The following is an 11,223-nucleotide window of genomic DNA, read 5'->3' as shown; positions in this document are numbered from 1 at the left end:
GTAAGTCTCACGTCACTTGTTATTTGTTATACAGTATACACGATTAAAATGTGTTTTTACATTGTGAATCTTTTGATGTTCCAACGTGAACTCGAGAAATTGATGTTGCACTTTATATAATTTATACAAAAACTAGAAGTATCCCAAACTAAATCAAAACGAACCACCTAAAATCGTACATACTTGTCCTCCTTCTACAACGAAATCGTTGTCCTTCTTTAGAAAAAAACCGTTGTCCTTTTGTGAAATAGTAATATTGGATCCACAACTACCCGTTTTTTTTATAGCAACACATTCTGTTGTTTATGGACTGTGGTTGCCTTTCTCCATTGTTACAGGACGGTTCAACCGAAGCATCTTCCAAGACTAACACACCTTGGCTAAATTCACAATAATCTTTGACACTGTATAGTTCCAGAAGCCACTTGAGAGACCATCCCGGATGCTCCATGTTAGAGCCTCCAGCGTTTACAAATATATCAAGCTCCTGCCCTGTTCTTTTTTTTTTTTTTTGTAACACCTTATTTCATTCAATAGAGACTTAAACTCCAATGTTTATGGGAGCCATTACACAAGCTTCATTCCAGAGGGCTTGCTTTGCCAAAGCATCAGCCTCTCCATTTCTATTTTGTTGGATCCAAGAAAAGGGGATAGAATCAAAAGCTAAGAAAGACAGACTATGTCAGCCACAATGCCATAGATCTCTGTTGCTTGTTGTCCTGAATTGAGTGCTTTGGCCAGCAGGAGTGAGTCCGTTTCACATCGTATTTGTCGGATGTTCTTCTCAATACAGAATTGCAGTGCTTCCCATAGCGCCAGGCCCTTTGCCACCAGGGGGAGTTGACGTAGTGACAGTGTGCTAGGATCGATACCTTCTCTGTTCCTTCTCCCACAATCCAGCCGAGTCCCGCTAGATGAAGGTCTTCTCTCCATGCTGCGTCTGTTTGGAGCAGCGTTGAGTTCGGTGTATTGTTTGAGACTGAGCCTCTCTGTGTTGGTGGTTTAGCGGGTGAGTCGGGTATTTGGCTCCTGCCCTGTTCATTTATAAATTGGTGACTGCAGCTGATCCATTGACACATTTTTCTGTATTGAATCTTCCTTTTACTTAATTCTTCCTCTTTAATACCTTTTTCAAGTGATTCAACTGTTTCTAAAGCTTCTGGTAAAGGGCATCGCAAAGCTGCCATTGGAACAATCTCAGGAATTGTTTTTTTCTTATCAAGGCTTCTGATGAAGAAAAAATTCTGAGGAGTGCCTCTTATTCAACCTCCACAATAAATAAATCACAGTGGACAGAGTTTTCATAAACAATCGCAGGAACTGGTGCATCCTTCAGGCTCTCTTCTGAAACAGATTGACTCTTGAACCGGTGCAAACCAAGTAAGGAATCTTCCCTTATTTCCAAAAGTAAAATTCATGGTTGGCCAATTCCACCTTATACCAATTGAAACCATCACCTTCAGGCTCAAGGATACCTAATTTGTCCTCTTAGGTGGATTTATTAATTCAAAACCGCGTTAAGTCTCATTTAAATTATCTCATGTCTATGGAGTATTATTTATCACAGACTCTATGTGGACTTACACCTCTCACATAATTCTACATTCTCGCACATATATAATAATTAGATACTTCACATCAATGAAACAAAATATGCTCCATCCCACTCTGAAGCGAATGGCTTCGTGGCTCACCTGGCAATAACAAAATCAAAAATATCAACCATCATAGAACGTTTATGACATAAAAGATCCATAGAACAGATATAAAAGAAGATACTCAATAAATTGTTTCCTATACCTTGGAAACGTCACTCATTTGCATGCAAAACCTTTGCAACCAACTCTTGCTAGGGAGATTGACCGGGAGATCCTGAGAGAAGAATCAAAAGGGTGAATTAAAGACTATGTTAGAACAAAATTCGGGAAAATAAGTTTTGATATATATAAACACCAGTCTATGTACATAAAACCGAACATGTATACTTGTGTCCGTAAGGTCAAGGTTTTGCAGAAGGAGTGCACCTGGAACCTTGGGAGGGGAGAAGGAGGCGCCTCTTTTTTTTTTTGATAAGAGGAGGCGCCTTTTTCTCAATTGCATTCTTGTCCTGCTGCAAGAGAAACATAAACATATATCAGCTTCTTGAATAATAAGATCATCATCTAATACTTGGCTAAGACAAAAAAAAATTGGAAACATATTCTATAATATTGGTTCGGTCGGTGTCTGACTCGGCATGTAAATTCATTGAACCTATTATTAGCTAACAATCCAAGATTCATACAACAAAACTTTTCAAGGAAGTGAGAGAAGTATACCTTTAAATATACATTAATAACTCGGCAAAGCTTGATGAAAGATCATAGAGGACGTACGTTGTTCTGTTGACTGATTGTCGTTGCCGTAACCTAATCATCAGAGAACGATAAAGTTAAACAAAAATAGAAACACACAAACAAAAATAGCACAAGAAATGATCTCAGCAAGATAAATGCGAAGATAGAGTAACAAAAACAAAGATGAGATCTCATTTGCTCAGGGAAAATAGAAGACTTAGTCAACTTGTCTAGGGAAATACCTATAAATTTTCAAACGGCAATCTATGAATTTGAAACACTGCACCACCATCATCATCATCATCATCATCATTCCTCACAACCGCATAATCATCCTTTACACTACATTATCATCATCATTAGGTAAACACATATTTTCTGAAAAATCCCTTAATCTATATTCCACCTTGATTTACAAACCAGACAAGACGAATGATCTAGAAAGTCGTCTTGGAAACGTTTCAGAGACTTTACACAATAGGTGTCCTCGAGCTTTATAGCGCGTCACAACTGTCAGTCAAGAATGACCGGACTTCAACTCATAAAGTAAGAGCTGGGAATTGGCCATTGTCATAGCTTGTGTTTGAAACGTAAAGAAAAGAAAGGAAAGGGAGTGGAGCAAACGATAAAATTCATAATAATCTGCATCCATATACCGTAGAACCTGTATAAATTAATACTAAATAAATTAATAATCTCTATAAATTCCTGTTCGAAACTACGCTAGGCGTTATCCGTGCGCTCGGGTTGGGCTTAGCACATAATGAAAAAATCGGAGATTAATGGCCTAGTTTTAAATAATATTTATTTTATTAATATATATATATATATATATATATATATATATATATAAATGGTAGATTGTGTAGTTAGTAACAACGAAATTAGCGTAGTGTGGTGGCAACGGCCTTATTCCTATTCCATAACAACCCGGTTTCGAGCAAGCCCTAGCTTTATTATTATTATTTTTTTAAGTTAATGAATGGAATTTTTGTAATTATCTTGCCGTCTTCCTATTAAGTTATTTAGGGCTCTGCAAGTTCTTACGTAGCCGCCATGGATTTTACTCTTGTAACCTTCATTATTTTTGCGTTTTAATCATGATTAACTCTTTGAACTTGTTAATTGCTTATATACCAATCAATTTTAAACTTAAGAACAAGAAAAACAAAGATTTTTTTGTGCCATTCCGCCTAATTCGCCGAGTTGGAGAAACTCGCCACGTCCGGGAGCCGCGTAGCGTTGAATCGCCGCAAAGCCGGTCACGGCGGCCGCGTTTTTGAACAAGGCTAGAAATTAATAAATTTCGTCGGTTTCAATTTAGGCCGGTTCAAAATCTGACATAAATCGATAAAATAATAAGATAATAATATTTTAAAAAATTCTATATAAATATATCGTCCCATTAAAATTATAAATTAATAATTTATATGTATATATATTTTATATAAGTAAGAACCTATTATTGTATTGTTTGTTTTACATTCACAATGGAATTATCTTTATATTTTTTTAATACTTAATATATTTTTAATGAGATTTATTAATATTATATGTAAAACCACATTTGACTTTTATGTAATATATATTATATACAGAAAATAACATAAATGTAAAATTTCAAAAAATAACGATTAATGTCTATACACTAAAATTAAACATTTTTCTTATCTTAGAATATATATTATATCTTAAAATAATAAATCTAAATAAGGAAACTTTTATAAATTAATATCTTTGTAAATTAATAAAATTTCAAAGTCCCAACATTATTAACCTATAGAGGTTCTACTGTATATAGGTTCAGTAAATCGGAATGAACGAAGAGGTGAGAGGAGGAGAATCAATAATCATGGAGTGGGTGGCATGAATGAAGGACATAATTGAAAGAGTTATTATTTTGGTGTTAAAGCTGAGAGGGAGCTTTTCCATGGAGGTTTAGGAAATCTATAAGATTTAGGGTAGATGAGACGACAACACAATCTAGAAGTAAAGGCAAAAGTTGTTGGGCCTCGAAATTAAGGGTTCTGTTATAAGATAAGCATTGAAATGATCATCCACTTTTTTACCAAACTCAAGCACTATGATCATCCACTCCTTTACCAACTCAAGCACTATGATCATCTACTCATCAAGCACTATGATCACCCACTCATTTACCAAATTAAGCACTATCTTTGTTATTTTATGTATTGTTGTTCACTATAAATATCATCACTCATCTCACTCTTTTGTACACCAAAAACAAGAACAAGAGTTTATAATCAAACACCATTACATCTTCTTCTTCTTCCTTATAATAAACTCTCTCCCTTATATTAGTGTTATTTGCTTCCTACGGGTATTAAATTCTACTCTTATTTAAATTTCTAGATACTATAAATTATAAGTTATTTCATAACACGTTATCAGCACGATCACTCTGCGATTCGGTAAAATTTATTTGTATCATTTATACCCTGTTATAATGGTCGGTATACCGCCTCTACTATTATTTATATCATGTTATAATGGCCGGAATACCGCCTATATTATTTACTAGTAATTTAATTTATTTATTGGTCGGCCGAGCCGCCTTATATCCTGTTTATTATTTATTGGTCGGCCGAGCCGCCTTATATCCTGTTTATTATTTATTGGTCGGCCGAGCCGCCTTATATCCTGTTTATTATTTATTGGTCGGCTGAGCCACCTTATATTCTGTTTATTATTAATTGGTCGGCCGAGCCGCCTTATATCCTGTTTATTATTTATTGGTCGGCTGAGCCGCCTTATATCCTGTTTATTATTTATTGGTCGGCCGAGCCGCCTTATATCCTGTTTATTATTTATTGGTCGGCTGAGCCGCCTTATATTCTGTTTATTATTAATTGGTCGGCCGAGCCGCCATATAATTTATTTGATATTATGCATTGATCGGCTGAGCCGTCGCATGATTTATTGTCATATAACATAAATATTTCATTGTCATAATTTTTCACTTTTATGAAATTTTATAGATTTGATTGACCGTTTAATACGATATTTTCGGACTAATTTTTGGTGCACTCGATTTAACCCCAACGGTCACAAAGAATTTTTTTCAAAAATTTCCCCTTTCTCCAACGGTCATGAACAGTAATTTTCATCTATAAATACAACTCATTTTCACTTCATTTCATCATCCAAAACATTTCATCTTCTCTCAAAAATTTCAAAATCGCTCTCCTCCGATTTTTCAAGAAAGATGATTCGCGCACTTTTGTTTTTATGTGCCATTTTTATTTGTGTTTCTATTTATGGTTTATTCGATGGAGAATTTACTCCGAGTGAATTTAAGATGATTATCGGTTTAATTTTCTTTACATCGCTTCTCCTTGTAATTGCTTGTATGATTAATGTAAACGGTTTTTAAATTATGAAGTTCATAATAAATGGTTCATTTTAAAATTGCGAAATTCTAAATATATATATATATATATATATATATATAGTCATTTAAGGCGATGATATATATATATATATATCAACGCTTGTCTATATGTAAGAATAATAGTTATTTGATGAATTAAATTTTGCTTATTATACTTTAATATGCTTCATGGTTTAATGGTATTAAGGAAACATACTTTATGATTCATGGTCTAACATCATAAAAGAAATTATTTGTAATCGGTTAGTTTTGTGGTCGATTAGTCTTTGGTCTAATATCATAAAAGAATTTGGATTATATGTTGATATTTACTAATGTAATGGCCATGTTTATATGAGCAAAATTTAAAGTTTTCAGGATTGTGTATTCTCTCGGAAAGATATGTACAAGTTATCAGCCAGTTCAGAAACGTGAACAGCTGAAACTTTCATCGCCGATATACTTCTGTTTATAAGATAAGTATTTTTATGCTTTATATACAAACTTGATTAGATAAATCAATTTGCATGAAGTTGGCAGTGATATAAATTTGTTCATTAAAATTGATTGATAGGTTAAACTTTGTTAAAAAGCATGAGAGTAATAATATAGTCTATATAATAATTACTATGAAAGTTTTATTTATTTTCTGATATAATAAGACACCTTTGTTAATACATATTTATATATATTTGAAATATTTTGATTTTATTACCATTTATATTGAGGATTTTAAGTTTAAAGCTTGACTCTAAAAGATCCATAAGTTTTGGAAGATAATATATATAAAAAAGGTATTATCACCTGAAGTGATTACCTAAAGCTCATTTTGTATTTTGCATTTAAAGATTACAAGACCTGAAGTCGGTAAATAAAGCCAACTATGTTGGATGTTAAGTTTAAAAGTAAAATTTCTTCAAGAAATTGTTTTATGATGCATATATATTGAAAAATATCTATTGATAAATCACGTCTAGTTGATTATGATTCATTCTCCTGAAGAGAATATGACATTTAAAAAACTCATAAATAGTGGTTTTAGACGTGAGCATAAATGAGGTCAAAGTCCAAAGAGTTTCTTTATAGAACTCATATTCTCACTTAAAGTTGAGAAAATAAACATGGTAATAAAGAAAAGAAATTATGAATTCATCGGAAGATGAAAGAAAATTTATTGTGTGTACAATACAAAGTAGTAAAAACTTATAGAATGCTTAAAAAGAGGATATATATGATGCTCCAGAAGTATACATAGTATTACTGCACATAAAAATTTAATTTAAAGTTCTTAAGAGTGCAATTTAAAGTTCTTAAGGTATTGTATTTTTATAAGTATCAAAAGTTAAAAGGATCTACGAAAAATACATAACCCATGTAGGATATGTTGTTGATTAAGAAAATGAGATACATTCGAGATTGATAAACCTGTAGTATTATAATCTCGAGGGGAAGAGTTAAAGAATCTCACTTTTTATGATAAGTCAAACATCCAGAAGATTATGTTTACACTAAAACTAAGATTGATGAATTTTTCTCAAAGTAAATCAGTAAGATTTTGAGACACTTATGTTGAGACAATAAGCAAACGAAATGATATATACATTTCAATCAGAAATAATTCTCAAAGCAGTATAAGTATTTTAGAGAAAATATCTACAGCCTCTTATATATTGTACTACACAAAGATTAGTATAATGAAGATAAATGTATAGTAAACTAGAAGTTTACATTTGGCATGAATCAGTTAGACCATTTTGGTTCATTAATAATGCGAATATATAGGTCATATGCATAGTCATATAAGAACCCAAAGATTCTTCCGAATGATTTGACATATGTTGCTTACCCATAAGATAAAAGGGTAATATGGTTTTCACCAGCCAAAATAAGATATTGGCATAAATAACGAAGATGTTAGTGGACTGATCACCCACTATGCATTTTTATAATATTGGTGAATTCACTTCTTAAAGTCTTTAACGACTATAGCACATTCACTGAGATAAGTGCTAAACATTTTGAGCAACACTGGTTCGCATCAAGCCAATAAATATTCACTAGTTCTCCCCCATCATTGGTATAGGATCAGAAACCAATCATTTTCATCTAAGAATGTTGGATGTTGCTCCGCCACAGAGCTTCAAATGAAGATGTGTTTTCAAATGAGGTTGGAAATATATGTTGGATATAAATCTCTATTGACACTTAAGAATCCAGAGCCATCCCCGAAAAATATAAGTAAGGCTATACATGAATTCTAAAAGTGAGTTAGTACTTCCAACATAAGGGGGAGAAAATAAACAGCTGGAAAAGAAAATAAGTTGAAATGAATTATCATTGATCCTCGGGCTAAACACAATGTGAAATAGAAGTCCAAAAGATAATTCATTTCAAAACTTACTAAAGCAGTTGCCAGACACGACCCATATAAATATAGTGATCAAGTCACATATACCAGCTGTAAATGCTCCAATAAGAATAAATGTTCTACAAGAACAATATCAAACTGCTAGTCACGCCTGCAGCGTGGTAACAGATTGGTTCCCAAGATAAATCCTCGTAAATGAAAAGGAGCATATATTGATAATGGTCAAAACGAGGCAATATAGTTTTGTATGATCTCCAGAAGAGAAATTAAACATGACTGACGAAAATTCAGGTACCTGAGACAAATGAAGAGATCTCAATAAGTTATGTCATGTATGAAACAAAATGGAACCGATAAGAAAATTGACGTCGATGATATTATACATGCAAAGTAGCAGTTGATATAATAAATGAGAAAGAGGATCATGAAAGAAAGTCTATTGAAAAGTGTACACAAAGAAATGATTGGCCAAATCAGAAAGATGCAATAGACAAAGATATAAACTTCTTGTGAAATAGAGAAGTATTTGGACCAGTAGTCCATACACTAAAAGGTGTAAAACAAGTGAGATGTAAATGAACCGTTGCACACAAAGAAGGATCAATATGAAATTGATTGTGAAGAGACATAATTTCATATGGTAGATGCAACTAGTTTCAAGTTCCTTATAGTCTGGTAATAAAGGAAGAACTTGAATAAAACAATCCACTTGAAAAATGTTAATCCCTGAAAGTATAATCCATGAAGGATTGATGATATCAAAATCATGTTCCCGGGAACTCTGCATATTCGATCGAATTGAAACAAACTATTTTATGGGATATATGAAATATTATAAGGTTAACAAATGTATCCATTTGTATTTATCAAGAGATTATAAATCAATAGAATCATGATTTGAATATAATCAAAACTCCTGAAGAGTTATAGAAAAATTATATTTTGGAAGAAAACTCTTGACAATACTATATTGTTTTTATGTATTCTAAACTGGAGATCTAAAACTGAGATGTTATCATAAAGATCCTTAAAGTATTTTATTTAAGACGCTCGTATATGTTTGGTCCTGAAATACCATACGTAAGAGTGTTATTTAAGAAAATTATTAATCTTTTTCATTACTGAAAGATGTAATTTCATATGAAAAGAAAGAAAATCATAATAGTAACTTCTATAGTTACAAATGAATAATTCGTATGTACGAGACGAATTTCTATACGATTATATGTAAGAAATTTGGTTTGAAATCCAAATAGACCAATAAACTATTGTCTAAGTCAAAAGAGAATTATGGACAAGAAGTCTAAAGGCCCTAGATATCATAATAGAAATGAATAGAGTTTATTCTCTTAAGCTTAATTCTCTGAAGAGAGTTGATTGGAATGCATATCCTGAAGATATTGTTTCCAGAGAAAGAAATATGATAGTAAGTGTGGTTGTACTCTTTTTCCTTATCATGGTTTTTTTTTATCCCATTGGGTTTTTCCATGACAAGGTTTTAACGAGGCAACAAAGAACATACAAAAGATAGACACCCAAAGAGAATGTTACAATTTGAGAGATGAAAATCTATCATTGTTCTAAAGGTTCTATGACTACTCATTCGAGGGGGAGCTTACGTAGTTGTACTCTTTTTACTTTTACTACGGTTTTTCCCATTGGGTTTTCCATGACTAGGTTTTTAACGAGGCACCACGTAATACAAGATGGATGATCAAGGGGGAGTGTTATAAGATAAGCATTGAAATGATCATCCACTTCTTTACCAAACTCAAGCACTATGATCATCCACTCCTTTACCAACTCAAGCACTATGATCATCTACTCATCAAGCACTATGATCACCCACTCATTTACCAAATTAAGCACCATCTTTGTTATTTTATGTATTGTTGTTCACTATAAATACCATCACTCATCTCACTCTTTTGTACACCAAAAACAAGAACAAGAGTTTATAATCAAACACCATTACATCTTCTTCTTCTTCCTTATAATAAACTCTCTCCCTTATATTAGTGTTATTTACTTCCTACGGATATTAAATTCTACTCTTATTTAAATTTCTAGATATTATAAATTATAAGTTATTTCATAACAGGTTCAATATTATTTAAATTAAGAATGCTATTTGTATTTGAAAAGCCATACGATGCACACATGTAAAATTCAATAGGTTAGCATAAGAAAAAAGAAATAGTTGATGGAAGGAGTAATTTTATTGTAATAGATTTTTTACAAAAATTGAGCCTTTGAAAATAGAAACCTCAGGTTCATGTTTCATTTTCCTCTGTTCAAGGATGCCCCTGGAGCCTTGCTAGGTGGTGGCCTGTAGAGCAGCGAAACTCACCTATGATTAACCTGAATTCTTAATTTGGAGTTTTAAGAGTTGATATGACACTTTTTTTTTACTTCGTTTTTATTATTTTACAGAATTAAAAAATATAATTAAAAAATAATTAAAAATATTTAATTTATTAATAAAATTATAATTTAAAATAAAAATAAATCTATACGAAAATATTTTATATATAAATAAGTTTTTAATTTATAATACAACAACCGGAAAAAAAAAACTAAGGATCGTTCATCGCCCGGTAGAATTCATCACTCCTCCTCGCAACATCCGTCTCGTTATGTATGTCGGATAACTCGCCTCGAATGGGATGTTGTTGTCGCATGTTCCTCAACATGGACTCCCATTCCGGATTTGTGGCCGCTATAACGTCCAAGAAGCCCTCGACTTCACCCATACGAGATTTTGTCGCAGCCAACTCGTTACGCAGCTCAGTGAGTTCATCATCCCGTCGCTGACCATAAGACGATGTCGCTCTCGAAACATTGTTGACGGAACCAATCCCCAACGTCCGTCCCTTTTTTTAGGGACAAACTTAAAAACAAAAAATAAATATTGTTAGTAAAAATTTAAAGTTAAATTAAATGAATAATAAAAAATTAAAATTTTAGAAAATTTACCTCCTCGTAAATCTTATCCACTTCAAGTGTGGATAAGGTGACGGGTAATCCGTCGGTAGACTGCTGGGTCAGCTGGGTCTGGCGGTCTTCAACCCGAGCAACCACGTCGTTGTAGATTTGCTCGGACTTGCCATCTACAAATACGCCCGCCT

Source organism: Brassica napus, chromosome C2 (assembly GCF_020379485.1).
Source record: "Brassica napus cultivar Da-Ae chromosome C2, Da-Ae, whole genome shotgun sequence".
Classification (NCBI taxonomy): domain Eukaryota; kingdom Viridiplantae; phylum Streptophyta; class Magnoliopsida; order Brassicales; family Brassicaceae; genus Brassica; species Brassica napus.
The sequence above is the reverse complement of the archived record's forward strand: the minus strand, read 5'-3'. Positions refer to the sequence as shown.